The 21149-nt window shown below is 41.3% G+C and overlaps 1 non-coding gene across 1 annotated transcript; it reads right to left on the reverse strand.

The window, feature by feature from the left end:
* Positions 1-17433: 17433 nt before the first annotated feature.
* Positions 17434-17539, reverse strand: LOC111548432. The gene has a single exon (XR_002733409.1). It is a non-coding gene; the product is annotated as a U6 spliceosomal RNA (small nuclear RNA).
* Between the last annotated feature and the right edge of the window lie 3610 nt (positions 17540-21149).

Raw genomic sequence — 21149 nt, forward strand, 5'->3', positions numbered from 1 at the left:
CCAGCCATCCCATTACTGGGTATATACCCAAAGGATTATAAATCATGCTACTATAAAGACACATGCACATGTATGTTTATTGTGGCACTATTCACAATAGCAAAGACTTGGAACTAACCCAAATGTCCATCAATAATAGACTGTATTAAGAAAATGTGGCACATATACACCATGGAATACTATACAGCCATAAAAACGGATGAGTTCATATCCTTTGCAGGGGCATGGATGAAGCTGAAAACCATCATTCTCAGCAAACTATCACAAGGACAGAAAGCCAAACACTGCATGTTCTCACTCATAGGTGGGAACTGAACAATGAGATCACTTGGACAAAGGGCGGGGAACATCACACACTGGGGCCTCTTGGGGGGTTGGGGGCTGGGGGAGCGATAGTATTAGGAGAAATACCTAATGTAAATGATGATTTGATGGGTGCAGCAAACCAACATGGCACATGTATACCCATGTATCAAACCTGTACGTTGTGCACAAGTACCCTAGAACTTAAAGTATAGTAATAAATAAATAATAATCTAGGAAGAGAAAATTAAAATAGCCCCAAGGAATAAACTGTGAACATATGTTGTGTCTATTCTATGTAGGTGTAAACTGTGTCTGATCCTCTTCCCTGAGTTTAAAAAAAAAATTAATTTGCTGCATCAGTGGCCATATCTCATGTATGTGAGGCTACTACTGGGTTAAGCTCAAGATTATCCACAATCATTTTCCAGGATGTATCACCTCTCCAGGGACAAACTGGTGATTACATGGAGATATGTAGAAACCACTAACCCAATTAGTGCCTTTAGGATGGTACTACTACTACCTGCTATCCTCCCTCCCTGGGTGTGATACCATCCATGTTTGATTTACTATCTGGCCAAGGACACTTGGTCTTCTTCTCTCTGATAGCTCTTGTTACAAAGGCCTAGAACCCAAGATAAGGATTTAGCTAACTGCTAAGTATGCCTAATTCAATTATAAGTTTGGAAACTGAAGAAGTTACCATCAGGTGAGTCTGTGGACCCAGTGAACATAGTGTAAGCTGAAATTTGGCCAGAATTCTGTTGTTACTTTACCTCTACATAAGCCTCCACTGTAACCAGAAGCCAGCATAGTACAGGTGTCTGTGAATCAATGTCAACCTAGGCCTGTGTCCAGTGATCCCCAGAATATAATAATAGTCCCCTTTCTCTATGTTCTGCTACTCTAGTAAAGGGGGGAAGGACGGGGGAAATTACAGCAGATACTTGGCATGGCGTTGCAGTCTTTCTCCAAGAAGACACAGCCGGCCTTTCTAGTAAGTTTCAGATTTGAAAATAAGCACACTTCCAGAAATTGAGCAAGAGGGTGTCTTTTTATTGGGATAACTGTCCTTAGCCTCTTGTTCCTCCATTCCTGTTCCTTTTTGAAGGCAGCTCAAGAATAGCATGACCATGGCTCACAAGCTGAGGCAGACCTTGAAGGAGCTAGAAGCTCTCAGCTTACTACTGTACTTGCTTGTGGCACGTCTTTTCTTGAAGATGATTTGGGTGGTGCATCTCCATGCCTGCCACAAATTAAAGACACACTGTTGTCATAAATTATGTATGCTCCAGCAATACATTAGGAGAAGCAGGGATAAGGTTTGATATGAATGAAAAGAGTAGATGGTCCAGGAATTCAAGAAAATGCTCCCAGAGATGTGCAGAAAGGAAGGACTAGAGCCAAGGGGTGGATGCATGTGAATGAAGCTCCTGGTTCTGGCTTATCATCTGACAAGGAAGATGGAGAGCTCTACTGTCCCTGAGGTGTACAATCTGGAAATAATGCCAAACCTAATTCTCCACTACCTTCTGGGTCTGGCAATGAGAACACTCGATCTCCAGGACCGCCCTAGGGAACAAGGGCAATGAGCAAATGGATAGTGAGCCATGCCAGACCCTTTCTGTGAGACTGTGAACCTTTTTCCAACATTTTCTCTCCCTTCCCCTTACTCCAGCATTTGGAATCCTCTAGACCTAAGTCTGGACACCAGCCCTGCCACTTGGGCCAACAGCTAAACCTCATGGGTACTGGGTTCTCTGGGTAGACTGAGGATATCAATGCAGGTCTTGGAAGATGCTGTGAGGATTAAATAAACAGTGCAAGTGGCTGTACCTAGACAGCAAGTTCCCTTCCAGATAGTCCATAAACATTGCCTACTGTCTGAGCAGTCGTTTATACATGCCTCAGTCTGCTTGGGCCACCATAACAAAATACCTTTGACTGAGGGTCTTAAATGGCAGGCATTTATGTTTTCATGGTTCCGGAGGCTGGAAAGTTCAAGATCAAGGTTCTAACTAACTTGATTTCTGGTGAGAGGTCTTTACCTGGCTCATGGTTCTGGAGGCTGGGAAGTCCAAGGTCAAGGTTCCAGCTGACTTGCTTTCTGGTGAGGGCTCTCTACCTGGTTTGTAGACAGCCATCTTTTTGCTATGTCCTCACATGGTGGAGAGGGAAATTGTGCTCTCTGATGTTTCCTTCCTCTTATAAAAACATGAATCCTGTCACATTTGGGCTCCACCCTTATGACCTCCTTCAATCTTAATTACTTCTTTACCTCATATACAGTGATAATGGGATTAGACTTTAACTTATTTTAACTTATAACTTTTGTGAGAGGACACAACTTTGTCCATAGCAGTATCTTTCATTCATCCGGCGCCAGCCTCCAACCCATGTCTTTGTGAAGGGGCCAAGACTTCTGTGAAGCTCAGGCAGTAAAAAATTGAGCAAACCACTGGAAGTTCCTACAAATCACCCAATTGCATGGCTTCGCTTGAATAAATTGTCTTTAAGCCAAAAGTTACCTAAATGTGTTCACCCAGGGATTCAGCAGGTGTGGAAAAGGAGGGGAAGACCTCTCAGAGGCTTATGTATGTGAAAAACTAGGGGTTCTCCTAGAAAGAGTTCACAATAGAGAAGCAAGAGCAGGGAGGCACAGGCAGATGGACTCAAGGACGCTTGATTCAAGATTCGGGGTAGATGGGCAGGGAGAAGGGGGTTAGCTGGGGAGCATCCCTCAGCATATGGGGGTGAGAGTAGGGGATTGTGGATGTATGATGGCAGAAAAGCCTGAAGGAAGGGGCTTACTCTGTTTCTAAGATGCTGGTATCAAGTAGGAACTTGGATTGTGGCCACTGCCCCAGAGAGAGGAGAACAGATGGGCTACAGGGTCAGTTTCTAACCTGGATTCAGTGTTAGCCCAAGGGACATTCTGGACCACAAGACAACAGCCGAGCCTGCTGCCAGAAGGACATTTCTGCATCTGGTTTGCTTGGTGTCTTTGGGAGGTGCTAGTACAGGGCTCATCCCAGCAATGACTGTGAAACGGTCTAGGGATGAGTTCATCTCGGCTGAGACACTCCTGAGCATCCTGAGAGCTGGCTGGGTAGGTATGTGAAGGTATACCAAGTTTTCTAGCAGCAGCTGGGACAGAGGCAGGAGAATACTATAATTTGCCTGTGACTCTATTCATGTCCCCAGGCTGCTGTGCCCTGGAGGGTGAGGGCACAAGCACAACACAACCACCCTCTTTTCTGCACAGCTTTGGCCTAGACAGCCCCTGTGACGGCAGTGTTTCCATGGTGATTGTGTAATGGATAGCTGTTCCCGGGATATTCTTCATATTTTATTTTCCTTTAGTGGAATTGGTCAGATTAAGTCTGTTCCTGGATGAGCATCGATTAATGAAAGCTAAATGCGCAACTCCAGCCACCTTGCAGCATCTGCAGTGGCTGAGGACAGCGCTGTGATGTGACCAGCATCATTGAGTTTACCCAGGCAAATCCTCTCACCGCCTTTCCCAGTGACAGCCAGCTGGTGCCAGGGAAGCCTGGGTGGTGATGGGCTGTTTTTACCACCTCCGTGGATTAAGTGGGATAGATTAGGATTCTCTGTTGGCTCATGGATGTGTCTCTTTGTTACTGAACTGTGGGGACTATGGTGTTCATAAAATCGGGCTCATAGTTTCATAGATGAGTCAAGTGGCAGGCCACATGGGGTCAACTGGCTCCAAGAGGAACCCTGAGGGAAGCGCCTCTCAGCTGCAGTATCCTTGGGCCTTTCCTGCATCAGGCAGAGCCAGCAGAGCTCTGGGAAGGCTCAGGGCCCAGTGGGGTCACTGTCATTGGCCTCCACCTCCCAGGCCCCATCACTGGACTTGACCTCCTTTCCTAGTGATTTAGTATACACAATATTGTTCATCTTTATATTCTCAGGGTCCAGCATGGTGACTGGCACATACAAGACATGTGTGAAACATTAGTGAAATGCATGAACAATGAAAATATCACTTTGTTCTCAGAGCCCAATGTGGTCTCCACGGTGAATAAATACATGAATAAATAAATAGATACATCCATTCTCTCATTGACCCATTCATTTACTCATTGATGAATATTTATTTAGGGGATACATAATATTTGCACCTAACACAGTGCCTTGCAGATATAAAACACTCAATCTCTTTTAAATTACATTGTGCCTGGCACTGGGAAAATCCAAATACTACATGAAGCACAGTCCCCTTTCTATGTCTGTGTCTGTAAATATTCTCCCCACTCTCATCTATCTGCATACACACACACGGGCACACACACATTTTTATTTTATTTTATTTTAGTTTAGTTTAGTTTAGTTTAGTTTAGTTTTTGGAGATGCAGGCTTGCTCTGTTGCCCAGGCTGGAGTGAAGTGGCAAGATCTTGGCTCACTGCAACCTCTGCCTCCTGGGTTCAAGAGGGTCTCCTGCCTCAGTTTACCTAGTAGCTGGAATTACAGTCACCTGGCAACACCCCTGGCTAATTTTTGTATTTTTAGTAGAGATGGGGTTTTGCCTTGTTGGTCAGGCTGGTCTCAAACGCCTGACCTCAGGTGATCTACTCACCTCAGCCTCCCAAAGTATTGGGATTATGGGCATGAGCCACCATGCCTGGCCGGTATTTTGGAATCATTCCTTTCAATTGGGGTATGTCTGCTGAAAAACAATATTTCTAAAGAAGCAAATTTGAATTTAGAATTGAAATGCCTACAATGTGCTGACTTTGTACTTGGAACAAGATACAGCTCCAAAAGACATTTGTGGTTGCCTTGTCCCTCTGTGGTCATAGGAAGGTCATGTTTGATTGAGGGACTGGGATGCAATAATGGTCCAGAGAAGAAGGCTAGCATCCAGGAAGGACAGATGGATATCTCCTTTGCATACCTGCCCTGCAGGATGGCACAAAAACCCTGAAACCCCAGGAGGGATGAAAGGGAATGCATGACATGGGAAAACCACAGCAGTGTAGAAAGCTGGCATGTGGGTTGTCATTTCTTGCCAAACCCACACTCTGGCTCATGGCAAAGGGATTAAAACCAGCCCTCTTCCATGTGCCAGTGTACTCCTTTGGCCCTAGGAGCAGATGAAGAGTTGAAGATGGAAGAGAACTCTTAGGTTTCAGGGTCCTATAACAGGAAGAACAGTGGGTCACATAACAGACGTAGGGCAGTAAAGAGGATGGATGTTGGGGAGTTAGGGAGGGGAATTCAAGTTCTGTTTGTAACACAGTGAATTTGAAGAGACAACAGGAAGACAAGGGATGTATTGCAGTCCGGTGATGGAGGGTCAGGGCTGGAGATGGGGGACCCCTCCAGAGTTGAAGACTGGAGCATCAGAGTAATGGGGGCATCCACGAAAGAGGGTCAGCCTAGAAAAGGCATTGGGAGTTGCTGAGAGAATGAACACTCAGAACTCAGATGGGAGCCAGGCAGGCCAGAGTGTGGCAGTTATCCTGCTACTAACTCTATGTCCTTGGGTTCTCAGTCCTCAGTTTCCATATCTGCGAAATCAGATAATGTGGGAAATCCCTCAGCACAGTACCTGGTGCATAGAAATTCATCAGTTTTATCTGTCATTATTAGGGGCTAAGAAAGGAAGGGGAACAATTAAAAATATGGAGCCATATCAGAAAACCATAGTGTCAGTTACATTGACAGAATGTTTTTTGAGATTAAAAAAAAGAAAGGAAGAAAAAAACTGCAACCTCTAGAGGTTTACCTGAATGGATTTTACCACCAGCTCTGTCATTGAAAGCATGCACAATTGAACAAGACTTCTCTCAAGCTGTGTTTGTCTCCTAGTAAATGAAGGTGTTGGGCTTTTAGTCTGACACTGGTAGGGAGCAGAAGAGGCAATAATCCAGCTTTTCCAATCAATGTGTTTCCATCAGATATCTGGAGACCAACAATCTCCATGAACTTTGGAGCTTACATTGATCTTGCTGCCTCTTAAGTCCCCGTTTGGTCTCCAGGGCTGCCCAGGAGAGGTGCTCCCCACCATATGTCACAGCTGCTGGGGCCACTGGAAGTGTCTCTAGATGTCAAACCAGTGGTTGGGCACAACCACTAATTTAGGAATCCTGTGTATCTCCATTCCAATTTAAATACATTATTAAAATTAAGAAGGGGGAAAAATTTCTTCATAGCAGCCTTACACCCATCGGATATTATTTTATGATTTGCTCCACTGTTGAGTTCAAGCTCCCAAATGTCTTGGCTCTTGTAACAAGGTCTATGTCAGGACAACAGTGCCCTGTTCCATCAAGTTCTAGCCAAAGATGTCACTGGGAAATGGACTGAACAGCCTCGAGGACTCTTTCAATCCATATTATAGGCAATTTTCAGAGCTGGAGGCTGAAAAAAAACCTGAAAGTAAGGAAGAATAAAATCAGATTTTAATTGAATTGCTGCAATGTACTAGTAAGGCTAGTTAAGCATATAATTAATTGTTGTAACTATAGCAACAAGATTAGCTGGAACTATTAGGGTGGGCACCAGGGGTTCAGTGAGAGACTCTTAAAAAGACAAGTGTTGGAAATTGCAGAAAATAATTCATTCTCCTCCTGTGGTTCTCCAGAGGGCCTCACACTCTTTAGCAACCCCAAATAAATCTATATAATAATATTTTCTTAGATTCATGCAGTTTCTTTTATCCCAAAAGGCCCTGGGGTGCTTTGCAAGCCATGAACATAAATATAGATCTGGAATAATGTATCAGGCCAGATTTTCCTAGCGCTTAAACAACTCTCTCGTGGTTTGTTCTGCACCTTTGGAAGCTCCATTACCTTCAGGATACATGCAATCAGTAATTTATTAAGTGGCATCCCCATAGGCCCAGGGCCTGAAAATTCTGGTAGGAGAAGAGATGGGTTCCAGAGATAGTGCTTTTATTTATTTATACACTATGTCATTCCAAAAAAGATTCAAGCAGCCTTGCAAAATACACAGAGCACATCGGGGTAAAACAAATACATGAGGAAATCCAAGGCAGGGGCAAATAACAGTAAGAAGAAAACATGTAGCTCTACGGAAATGTTAGTATAGGAACTGCAGAGAACAAACTCCTACAAAAGAGCTGAAGGTGGGTGTAATTGCAGCTGTTCTTCCTGCTAGTCTAAAGGAGAAGAAAATGGAACCAGCTGCAGACAAAAGACACTTGGTGCTGCAACTTCAGACTCTTCAGCATAATGAGTCTCAAGCCACCTCTCAATTAGAAGGAAGTCAAGGAGGGCCTTCTAAAGGTAGACTTCCATTCAGCTGCCAAATATGGATTGACCATCTATTTTGTTCTTGGCATCTCCCCTTATACAGGGCAAAATAATTCATATAATTCAGCTTTGATGCTTTCTGATATTCTGGCTTGATCTGTGGCTAAAATTTAGAGTTCAGAGCAGAGGTACCAAAGTGATGTTCACAGGACAGATACAGGGCAGAAATATGTTGTGTCTTGCCATTGTGGAAGATTTACATTCCAGTCCAGATTTCCACTTCTCTTGAAAACATAGAAACACTTGCAATGCTGCATCCATCTTTCCACTATTGCTGAGCAGAGGCTGACCACTTGGCTGGGACAACTTCCCTCGGTGCACACTTTGCACTATGACATACTCCCAGTAGCTGCTCTGCTTTTTGTGACCTGCCTGGCTCCTATAAGCATTTGAGTTTTTTGTTTGTTTGTTTGTTTTTTAATATCTGATCTAGAGTCATGTTCATATTGTTTATCTGCGTAGATAAACTCTGTGATGAGAGTTAGTCAACCAAGGGTTTAGTGGTGGGTATTTCTAGGCTACTCTCTTCAGTCACCTTCCATTAGGACACTACAGTCAAGGCCTTTGCTCTTTCTGTGCCTCTCAGGTGGATAATCCTCCCAATTCTTCTCTGCTTATCTAAATCTCATCTGTCACTTGGCTCAGCTCAAGACTCCTTCCTGAAGCTTTCTCCAAGGTTTCTACCTCATTGATCTTCCTTCTGGGACTACACCTGAACTTTCAAAAGGAGTAGGTATCAATTAAAAACAACAACAACAAACACATCAACTAGCCAGGAGCAGTGGTACATGCCTGTAATCCCAGCACTTTAGGAGGCTGAGGCAGGAGGATCACTTGAGGCTAGGAGTTTGAGACTAGCCTAAGATGGCAACATAGCAAGTTCCCATGTCTACAAAAAAAAAAAAAAAAAAAAATTTTAGCCAGAGGTGGTGGCACGCACCTGTAGTCCCAGCTTCTGGGAAGCCTGAGGCAGGAAGATCTCTTGAGTCTGGGAATTCAAGATTACAGTAAGGTATGATTGCACCACTGCATGCCAGCCTGGGTGACAAAGCAAGACCCTATCTCTCTCTAAAAAAAAAAAAAAAAAAAAAAAAAAAAAAATACAACAATCAAAAGGTGCCCTGCCTGTGAATGTGTTTTCTACTGCTCTTCTCCTACCTCCCCCTTCAAAATCACCCTTCTCCCACATTACAGGAGATTGTCCACCTGTCATCCATGTAGAATCTTACCATGCTGCACAGATCTAGTATGACAGACCTTCAGGGGCACCAAGCAAGGACAACTGTAAACTATCAGTGTTGACAAGTGAATGTCTGGGTAACACGTTCTTTTGCAAGTAGTTTAAGTCTAGTTCCCTGATCTCAACAATGAAGAAGGATCTCATTGAGTTGAGAGCTGATAGATCATTAAAACATTTTTGAAAATAGATTACTATGTGATTTTTAGCATATAGTTTGAAGCCGAGATCGCACCACTGTACTCCAGCCTGGTGACAGAGCAAGACTCCATCTCAAAAAAAAAAAAAAAAAAAAAGAGTGACACTGCTATAATATTACTCATTTCATTCCTATTTACTTACATATGTAAACAACGTTTACTCAGTAGGTAGTTCTATCAAAGTAAAAAATAGTACTAATAGCTAATTCTTTTTTTTTTTTTAATGAAATCTCACTCTGTCACCCAGGCTAGAATGCAGTGTCATGATCCTGGCTCACTGGAACCTCTGCCTCCTGGGCTCAAGCGATTCTCCTGTCTCAGCCTCCCAAGTAGCTGGGATTACAGGTGTACACCACCACACCTGGCTAATCTTTGCACTTTTAGTAGAAACAGGTTTTCACCAAGTTGGTCAGGCTGGTCTCAAACTCCTGGCCTCAAGTGATTTGCCCACCTCGGCCTGCTAAAGCGCAGGGATTACAGGCACGAGCCACTGCGCCTGGTCCCTGAAAGCTAATTCTATCACATTTTAGCAACATGTAAAAATAATTTAAAACCTTTATCTCATTAAACATGCATTTCAATACAATTTTATGAAGAATATATATTGTATACTATCACTAACTGTAATAAGTAAACCTAGAGAAATAAAATTATGCAAAGTGAGTGGAATACAAATAAGAGTTCAAGAAGAAAAAATGAAATTTCTGTCTATTAAAAGAGGAACTTGTTTATAGATTTTTAAAATTAATGATGGAAAGATTAATCACCATGGTATCTAGATTCTGCTAGATATATTTAAAATGAAGGATCAGCTTTATTTATAAAAGTCAATAGTTACAGTGTACCAAAAAAAGCAAATTCTCTGTAACTTTGTAAACTTAACCATGGCACATTTTAGAAGTCAAATTATGAATGTACCACTCAGTGTGTAGTTTTTAGTGTTCTTTGGTAGGGAGTCCCCAAGCAAACAGATTAAAAAACACTGTTTTAGTAATTATAGTTTCTCGTAGAAATTTAATTTTTCATCATACTGTTATTCACACTTGTGCCTTTGATGTATTATTTCATGGCTGCACGTCTGGCCTACACAGTTATTAAGAGTCTTTGAGGTCTATGAATTGCCAGTTACACAGTGTTTATCAAGCATCTGCTCTGTGTTCAGAATAGTAGAGGACCAAATATAGGATGCAGATTTTCCCATTGAAGAACACGTATTTTATTTAAGGAAAGATGAAAAATAAAAGCAAAACAACAGTAAAGTCCATATTTAAAAGATAGGTGGACACCTCATGTTTGAAGATCATTTATCCTCTACTTTAACTAGCTAGAGAATGAACAAAAACCAGTAAATAAAAAAAAAATTTCTGATCAAACCAGATTGAACGTATGGACAAAAACTCATAGGTGAAAACATTAACAAGCAAAACCTTAAAGTTTATTCAGAACTTATTTACTTATACATTAAAACAATATTAAGGAGTTGTTTTTCTGTTGTCACAATTAAGATAATATCAAAAGTGGAGAATTATAAAGGAGGTAAGAAATTAACACCTTCCCTCTGTAGGTAGTGTTATGGGCTGTATGCTTGTGCCCCCCCAAAATGCATATGATGAAACCCTACCCTGCAATGGAATGGTAAGAGGAGGCGGGTCCTTTAGAAAGTGATTAGGTTTGGATGAGTTTGTGAGGCTGGAGCCACCATAATGAGATCAGTGTCTTTATAAGAAGAGAAAGAGTAAAGCTCACTGTCTCCACTAGCGATTGCTCAAAAGGCACTAGATATGTCCATATGTTGACCTTGGACTTCCTAGACCCCCCGAATTAAAATTTCTGTTGTTTAATCTGCCTGGCCTATGATATCTTGTCATAGCAGCTCCATCTGACTGAAATAGAACATGAAATGTCTTCTTAAGAGTGAAAGAGGAGATGAATGCAGAAAAGACATGAAAGACAAGGTGCTTTGGCCTGCATGGTATAAGATTGTACATTACATTAGCATCACTTAGAGTAGAGAATTAATTATTATTAGTATTCATCAAAATAAATGCACTAGATTTAATTTGCTTACCAAGGCAAGAAAGTATAAAATGACTTTTAAAATATTTCTCTTGAATTTTTTAAAATTTGAAATTAAATTTAGAATTAAAGATAGATTAGGTTTTAACTAGAAAATTCTTGTAATAGAACTACTCATTTCTGCATAATCAGCAGGCTCTGTTGCATATGAATCAGTGGTAAACAATGTGGTTTGGACTAAAGGTTCTCTGTCCTCACCTGGCCTAGGCCTGCCCAAGCAGTCAGCTTTGCACCATCTTGCAAGGTAACTGGAAATCATGCATAGATTTCCAGTAAAGTAAAGAAATCTGAGTAAAGAAAGGAGGCTTCTCTTGACCCGACATGAAATTATATAGCTTGTGTTCACACAGAGGGAACCATGTGGAAGCTCTGAGCTCGAAGCACAGTCTGCTGGCAATTTGTGCCTTGATTCTGTGATTGATAATGAGGTCACTGTCCTTTAGCAATGACCCAGGGGCGGACAAGATCATTTAGCTCAGAGATTCAAAGCACAAGAGATTTTTCAGAAAGGCAAGGAAGTAGGAGGATGAGCAGCTCTGAAGGTTCATTTTTTAAACAATTCACCTTTAAAAAGTGGTATATGTCAGGCGCCTGGCAAGGTGGCTTATGCCTATAATCCCAGCACTTTGGGAGGCTGAAGTGGGCAGATCACCTAAACTCAACAATTCGAGACTAGCCTTGGCAAAATGGCAAAACCCTGACTACAAAAAATAAAAAATTTGCCAGCCGTGGTGGCCTGCACTTGTAGTCCCAGCTACTCCAGAGGGCGAGGCAGGAGAACTACTTGAGCCTGGGAGGCAGAGGTTACAGTGAGCCGAGATCGGGTCACTGCACTCCAGCCTGGGTGGCAGAGCAAGACTCTGTCTTGGGAAAAAAACAAAACAAAACAAAACTGGTATGTGTCACAATAGTTCGTAACTCAAAGGTTAAAAAAAAAGAGAAACCCCCCCCAAAAAAACCAAGAAAATGATATATGATCTGATCATTAAAAATCCAAGTAAAATTAGTAAAAATCATATGTAATGATATACACTTGACATTTTGATGTGTGGCTCTTACCAGTCTTTTGTTTTCTTTATGTATATTATAACTACATCGCTACTTATGTATGCATGTGTCTGCACATGTGCATACTTGTGTGTGTGCATGCATGTTTGCACATGTGCATGTGCCTGCCTGCATGTGTGTGTAGGATTCATATTGTAAACTTTTTTTTCTGTTTAGCAATACATCATGAATATTGTTCTGTGCCATTAAATATTCTTCCATGTCATAGCTTTGAGTGGTACATAGCATTACAATGTAATTATGTATTGGGATTTACTTAACCCATCCCTTTTAATTGAACACTTGGTTGGTTCATGTTTCATTTTGTTTTAATTTTATTGCTATGATAAACATCTTAATCATAAAAAATGCATGCTAATGGATAAGTGGTAGTTTTATTCTTGTTCCTTCTCATGTCTGTCCAGATGTTTGCAGAGTGAGTTGTCTTTGATCATTTGTGATTTGAAGTTTCTTATTCTGGTGTCCCCAGAGGATGACCTATCCCATCCCTTCTTTTCTATTAGGGTTGGTGGTAAAGGGAGCTTGAGGAGAGTTAAGAAGTGAGACTGGAGAGATCCCCAGGGGAAAACATAGCACAATTCTCAGGAACCAAATTGACAGCAGATCTGGGTAAGTTTAAAAACTCACATCATATAGGAGGTCAAGATCTTTAACAGGGGTAGAGGGATTGAAAGTCCTGGAAATAGATACTGAATTTTTTTTTTAAATGAAGAAATTGAGAAGAAGAGATAAAGGAACTTGATTGTAGAGTCCCGGGGGGGTCTATTAACCCCTCACTCCATGACACAAAAAGATGCCCAAGAAGCTCCCGTATCAATCCCAAAGGATGACTAAATGTGCCTGAGCCAGAGCAGCCCAGAACCACTGGTGAGTTCTGTAAAGAAGCCTCGGGTAGGAAAGCAGAGAGGAAGCTTTGCTTTGTTCCTGACGTTGGCACAGGAGTGCTCCCTTGACTTTTAATCGTTGTAGTCCCATCCCAGGTGTCAAGTAGGAGCCAGTATCAGAAGTGAGCTCTGTTACCTGCTACTTCTGAATTTTCAGTGGTATCCACAAATTGTTGTTGCAGATGCTCAAGTAAACTACCCAGCCTGTGGAGAGAAGGTCAGTGTCTAATCCTTAAGTTATGTGTGCTCTGCATGAACACACCCACCTCTCTGGAAGAAAAATGTAGCAGAGTGGTGAGTGAGGAGTCAGGCCTCTCTGGAAGCTTTGTGCCCTATACCAGTCCATGCAGTAGTATGTTGGTGCCATGGTTTGGATGTTTGTTCCCTCCAAATCTCAGGTTGAAATTTGATCATCAGTGTTGGAGGTGAGGCCTAATGAGAGGCATTTAGCTCTTGGGGGTGGATCCCTCATGAACAGCTTGGTGCCATTTCCATGGTAGTAAGTGAGTTCTCATTCTATTAGTTCCCACAAGAGCTGGTTGTTGAAAGGAACCTGGCACCTCCCCACCCTGCCACCTCCCCTGTCTTTCTCTTGTTTCCTCACATGCCTTGCGATCTCTGCACAGATGGTTCCCTTTTACCTTCCATTGTGAGTGGAAGCAGTCTGATGCTCTCACTAGATGCCCATATTTGAACTTTCCAGCCAGCATAATCATGAGGTGAATAATGCTCTTTTCCTTATAAATTACCCAGCCTCAGGTATTTGTTTATAGTAACACTAAATGAATAAAGACAGTTTGTAAATGTTTAACACTTGGAGGACTATAGTCATCTTTCAATGCCCAACTTTCTTTTGGATATTTCCTCTAGCTCTCCCAGTATAAAATAAAAGAACCACCCCTGATACTCCTGTAAGACCGTGGAACTATCCTCCATGCTGTTCTCATGATAGTGAGTGAGTTTTCATGAGATCTGACGGTTTTATAAGTGTTAGGTATTTCCTCCTGCATTCATTCTCCTTCCTGCTGCCTTGTGAAAAAGGTGCCTTGCTTCCCCTTCACCTTCTGCCATGATTGTAAGTTTCCTGAGGCCTCCCCAGCAGTGCTGAACTGTGAGTCAATTAAATCTCTTTTCTTTATAAATTACCCAGTCTAGGACAGTTCTTTATAGCAGCATGAAAATGGACTAACACATAAATTAATGAATATTAACAAGAGAATGATGAAGTAAATTGAAGTATATTTGTGTATTATAATACTATACTACAGTGAAAATAAATGAACATCAACATAGATAATTTTTACATGCATATTGTCAAATGAAAAAAATTTTAGAAGAATACCTGTGAACAATGTCATTGATACACTGTTTATGTAAGGTTTGAGTTGTACAAAAATAATACTCAATATCGCTTAGATATACAGACAAATGTGGTAAAAGTATAAAGACATGTGTAGATATGTTGGACTTTCCCGAGGGATATGGGATGGAAAAAAAATAGCACCTTTCGTGTATTTGTACAGTTTTATTTCTTAAGTTTGGAGACAAGTATCTCTGTATGTATAATATTATTTCCTCCATATTTCTGCATGTCAGAAATATTTCACAATAGAATTTTCAAAAATAAAAAGAAAGAGGCAGCTATCTACTGACGCTTAAGGAGCCTTAGTGAGTCAGTGGGTTGGATGTCTCTTCTGTGATGTGTGTCATGTAGAAGCTGATGAGAAAAGCCTTTCCATGATCCTGAGAAGAAAGCACATTCTATTGTCCTGTGTTATATGGAGTTTTCCCACAGATCCAAAGGAAGGTTGATCTTGACATTCAAAATTAACTCGAACTATGTGTTTTGGTGTACATAAAAAAGAAAAAAGAAAAAAAATGGCCGGGCGCCGTGGCTCACGCCTGTAATCCGAGCACTTTGAGAGGCTGAGGCAAGCGGATCACGAGGTCAGCAGATCGAGACCATCCTGGCGAACACGGTGAAACCCCGTCTCTACTAAAAATGCAAAAAATTAGCCGGGCATGGTGGCGGGCGCCTGTGGTCCCAACTGAGGGCTGAGGCAGTAGAATGGCGTGAACCCAGGAGGCGGAGCTTGCAGTGAGCCGAGATGTGCCACTGCACTCCAGCCTGGGCGACAGAGCCAGACTCCATGTAAAAAAAAAAAAAAAAAAAAAAAAGTTAAGTAAATGTTTCTGGAAAAAATCTGAAATACTTTTCCAAAGAAAATGATTCTGAGTCATGAGTCACCAAGTTCTGTCCGGATATATTAGGAAATTCAGGTCAAAGACCTTCTCAAATGTTATTGCTAATTGTTCTCTGTTAAATGTGGCTCCTCTTCTTATTTCTTGAGTTTTCTAAATAATCTGATCGTATTTTTTTTGTGGAGCATGAGCTTGCCTGTTTTAGCCCCAGCTGGACTTTGCAATGAAACCCAAATAAGTTGATCTTAGAAAATGAGAAGCTTTTAGTCAGGGAGAGCCAATAGCTGCTTTTTGGAGGTCAGACTCCAACAGGACCCCAAATGCAAGCTTTGCTTAACCTCTTGGCTTTGGGGTTGGCAAAGAGGGTCTCTGAGAGCTAGCTAAAACTCAAAGAAGGGCTTCTCAGCCAGCCTTGAAGAGAGGACTGCTCCCCTAGGTGTGGGTGGAAAGGCTGACTCTATCATTTATTATTGATGTGATCAGTGTTGAGTTACTTAGCTTGTTTGAACCTTTGGTTCCTCATCTGAACGGTGTGTTTTGAAGATTAAATTAAGTAATTTCCGATACAGTCAGTGTGTACAAGAGATGTTCACTGGCATCACTAGCCAGATTCAGACTGCAAGACACTTCGGAACTGACTTTCTGAATATCCTCCAATAATTGCAAAAATAATCATTTACATTCAGTCCTTAAGGCATTAGTATAAATGAATTTCTAGGTTCACTAAAACATCTCTGATAAATAGAGGACAATTAATAAAAGAGAGGCTTCAAATGAAGCACTATTTTCATGTGTGGTGTGGCAATAGTTCATGAAGTAGTTTTCAATGGTGCAGTTTTATATGCTTATATTGACAGCATTGTACTTAGCTTTCTAGTTACCTTCTGGTGCAGAATATTTTTTGACTTTTTAGTAATAGCCATTCTCACTGGCATGAGACAGTATCTCTTTGTGGTTTTGAATTACATTTATCTGATGATTAGTGATGTTGAGCATTTTTTCATATGTTTGTTGTGTATTTCATGTGTATGTCTTCTTCTGAAGTGTCTGTTCATGTCCTTTGCCCACTTTTTCAGTGTTGTGTTTGCTTGTAAATTTGTTTAAGCTCCTTACAGATTCTGAAAACATATTAGACCTTTGTCAGATGCATAGTTTGCAAATATTTTCTCCCATTCTGTAGGTTGCCTATTTACCCTGTTGACAATTTATTTGCTGTGTGGAAGCTCTTTCATTTAATTAAGTCCCATTTGTTTATTAATTTAATTTTTGCAATTACTTTTGGCATCTTTATCACAAAATCTTTGCCAGGTCCTATGTCCAGAATGGTATTGCCTAGGTTATCTTCCATGGTTTTCACAGTTTTAGATACTACGTTTCAGTCTTTAATTCATCTTGACTTGATTTTGTTATATGATGTAAGAAAGGGGTCCAGTTTCAATCTTCTGCATATGGTTAGACAGTTATCCCAGCACCATTCATTGAACGGTTGGTCCCTTCCCCATTGCTTATTTTTGTCAAGTTTGTCGAAGATCAGGTGGTTGGTAGGTGTGCAGCATGATTTCTGGACTCTGTATTTGGTTCCATTGGTCTATGTGTCTGTTTTGGTACCAGTACCATGATAATTTGGTTACTGTAACCTTGTAATCTAGTTTGAAGTCGGGTAATGTGATGCTTCCAGCTGTGTTCTTTTTGCTTAGGATTGCCTTGGCTATTTTGGCTCTTTTTTGGTTCCATGTGATAAAATAGTTTTTTTCTAATTCCGTGAAGAATGCCGTTTGGTAGTTTTAAAGGAATAGCATTGAATCTGTAAATTACATTGGGCAGTATGGTGATTTTAACAATACTAATTCTTCCTCTCTGTGAGCATGGAATGCTTTTTCATTTATTTGTGTCACCTCTGGTTTCTTTGTGCAGTGCTTTGAAATTCTTGTTGTAGAGATCTTTTGCCTCTGTGGTTAGCTGTATTTCTGGGTATTTTGTTCTTTTAATGGCTATTGTGAATGGGATTGTGTTCCTGGTTTGGCACTCCACTTGGATATTGTTGGTGTATAGGAATGTTACTGATTTTTGTACAGTTATTTTGTATTGTGGCTACTGTTACTAGTACTTCTTTTCTCTAATCAACACTGCTGTTTTTTACGTTTTTATTTTATTTTAAAAAATGGAATGCTTTACACATTTTCATGTCAGCCTTTCACAGGGGCCATGCTAATTTTCTCTTACCATTCCAATTTTAGTATATATGCTGCCAAAGTTAGCACAACACTGCTTCTTATGGGTATATCAACACATCAAAAATACAAGAGTTCTGCAGTAGAGATTGGAAAATCAGTCCCACAGGCATGTGGAAGGGAAAGGGAAGAATGCAGGCAACAGTGCATTGAATCTATTACTTACTCCCCCCAACTTTCCAAGATCTGAGAAAAAAACAGTCTCCTTATAAAAAGGTGAATGTGGCAAAGTAGAAAATTCTGGACAGCATGTCAGAAAACCAGAGATGGAGATATGTCTTCTACACGATACCTAAGACAAGCTGGTCAGAGTCTGTCATTTGTTCTCCTAAGAGAATCTATGAGGTCTCTAAGGTTCCTGGCTGGGTCCTCGAAGCTTACCTGTATATCCCAAATAGCCTTAGCCCTCTGCGTTGTATTTACTTGTAACTACGTCACATTAATATGGTCATCTGTTACCATCACATCAACAAATTCAAAGCCTCCTCATAATCACTATGTACTATGCATTTTCAGCACAGGAATAATGTTCTCTTTAATTTCCTGGACTCAACAAAAGAATGACTCAATCAGAAAGAAATTCCACTTTGCATATGGTTAAACAATGCCTCAGAGATTTTTCCCAACAGAAGAGAACAATGGAGTCTTGGCTCCTAAACACTGACATTCACCTGCTTTGTTTCCTATAAAAACTAGGCCAGGCCCTGTGCAATGGGCTGGCCAATGTTGTAACAGCTGTAAGACCAGCTTCTCCACTGTGAGTCTACACAGTGCCTGGAGTCAGAGGAAGGACACTTAATTTAAATAACCTGTCCATCAAACTTTGATTCTAATTATTTTTCTCTCTAATTATTTTCTCTGTTGGTATATTCTGAGATCCAGAAATCACCTGTCTATGTACTTGCTTTTTTGAGAAAGGCAAGAGCTTGCATTTATGTAAAAAAAAAAAAAAAAAAAGAGTAAGGACAATAACTCTCATATTTCAAAATTTACTTTCTAATACACAAAAATATATTAGGGGAACTAAGGTTAAGATTCTTTATCATATTGTAATGAGATTCTAAGATGACTCAACTACCTTTAGTCTTTCTTAATGAGGAATCACAATGGTTTCTGAGGGAGGGTCTGCTTTTCTTAAGATGTCTGTGGAGCAGAAGTTAGCTATGCAGGAAATAGGAAAAAGGGAGGGATAGGAATGTTAGTGATTTCGGGCTACTGGACACATCCAGTTCTTGTTGATCATGCTGACCCAGGCAGGGGGTTCTCCATCTGACACTTCATGCTTTTCCTCCAACTGTAAAAGCCCAGCGGCTTAAGAATGAGGATCAAAATTTTGTATATGACTAATTCTTTTCTCTCAAGACTGTGATTTTCATTTTGTCTCTAATGGATTAGCTGAAAGAAACTCCCAAAATACATTAAGTGGAAGAATGTTTATTGTAATTAAAACGTTTCCTGAGTCAGCAAAGTTAGTGGACTGATTGTGGACGCGTGGGCAGACTCTCCAGGACTCCCCAACACGTTCCTCATCAGCTTGCTTCACAGGGAACTCTGTCTGACCCTGTGACCTGGATGCAGCCTGCATAGGGGGCCCAGCCCTCTGGGTGAAGTCACATGCCAACCTAGAACCCTTGGCCTGCAAAACCCCTGCCATTTCTTTTTAGGTGTCTGCATATCTAGAAGGCTACCATTTAGAATGACCCTGGGAAGCATGCCAGTCTCCTATGAAAGCATGCTGTACATTTCATCCCTTAGTTAGTAGGAAGCAATGAAGGGAGTTGGAGTTTGCTCTTGGCTAAACTGGAGGCAGCAGGGAAAATCAGTACATGCCTTTTATCATCAAAAACCCAAGTTTGGTATCACATGTGCCTGGGAGGGAATGAAAGGTTGGTGAAACAGACCCTCCCTATTGTTCCTTTTGCTGGAGTGTGCTATACTTAGAACACCAGGGGGACTTGTCACCATCATGGGCATTTAGAATGGCAGATGGCAAGCTGAGTGTGGTGACTCACGCCTGTAATCCCAGCACTTTGGGAGGCCAAAGTGGGCGGATCACCTGAGATCAGGAGTTCAAGACCAGCCTGGTCAACATGGTGAAACCCCATCTCTACTAAAAATAGAAAAATTAGCTGGGCATGGTGGCATGTGCCTATAACCTCAGCTACTTGGGAGGCTGAGGCAGGAGAATTGCTTGGGTTTTCCAGAAGGTGGAGGTTGCAGTAAGCCGAGATCATGCCATTGCACTCCAGCCTGGGTAACAGAGTGAGACCCTGTCTCAAAAAAAACCAAAAAAAAAAAAAAACAAAAAAAAACATGGCAGATGGCAGCCTGTGTGTGTGTGTGACATACATTGACTTATAAACGTTATTTTTCCATACTTTTGTTTTATGATTAATTGCCTGTTAGGCATTTATTGTAGATGTGATATTGTAAAATATATATTTGGTCTTTGACCTGTTTTCTGACATACAACTTCTAAAATCCTTAAAATCTCCAAAATAATGTCTTTTTGTGTGCTAATGAGATGACTGGTGACAGACAGCCCCTAGATAGCTTCAAATAGGGTGTGTTAGTCCATTCTCATGCTGCTAATTAACACACACTTAAGACTGGGTAATTTATACAGAAAAAGAGGCTTAATGAACTCACAATTGCACATGACTGGGGAGCCCCGCCAATCATGGCAGAAGGTGAAGGAGGAGCGAAGGCACATGTTACATGGCAACAGGCAAGAGAGTATGTGCAGGGGAACTGTCCTTTATAAAACCATCTGATCTCATGAGACTTATTCACTATCATGAGAGCAGCTCAGGAAAAACTTGTCCCCATGATTCAATGACCTCCCACCTGGTCCCTCCCATGACATGTGGTGATTATGGGAACTACAATTCAAGATGAGACGTGGCGGGGTGGGGACACAGCCAAACCATATCATGGGGGCTGGCCCCCAGAAAGACCAAGAAATGATTAGAGTGCTAGATTTTCTTCCCCATCTCCCAACCTCTGGGGAGGGGAAAGGGGTTGAAGGCTAAGTTGATCACCAGTGTCCAATGGTTTACTCAATCATAAAATCTCAAAATGACTGGCTTTGGGGAGCTTCTAGATAGTTGAACGTGTGGAGGTTCTTGAAGGGCAGCATGCTCAGGGAAGGCATGGAAGCTCTGTGCCCCTTCCCTGATACCTTGACCTATATATCTCTTCATCTGTATCCTTTGTAATATCATTTATATTAAAGGTAAACTGGTGAATATGAGTGTTTCCCTTAGTTCTGTGAGCCACTCTATCAAATTACTCGAATTTAAGGAGGGGATCATGTGAGTGTTGATTTATAGCCAGCAGTTCAGAAGCATGGGCAAAACAACCTGTGCTTGTGATTGGTATCAGAAGTGGGGTGGAAGCAGTTTTGTAAGACTGAGCCCTTAATCTGTGGGAGCTATGCTAACTCTATGTAGATAGTGTCAGTATTCAATTGAATTAGAGGATACCCAGCTAGTGTCTGCTGCAGAACTGATTGCTTTCTTGGTGTGTAATACAAAACCACACACACATTTGGACACAGAAGTCTTCTGTGTAATTGTTGTGGTTTGGGAGCGGAGGAAAAGAAGTTTGTTTTTTCCACACTTTGTGTTTGTGTTTTTTC

This window comes from Piliocolobus tephrosceles, chromosome 6 (assembly GCF_002776525.5).
Source record: "Piliocolobus tephrosceles isolate RC106 chromosome 6, ASM277652v3, whole genome shotgun sequence".
Lineage (NCBI taxonomy): Eukaryota > Metazoa > Chordata > Mammalia > Primates > Cercopithecidae > Piliocolobus > Piliocolobus tephrosceles.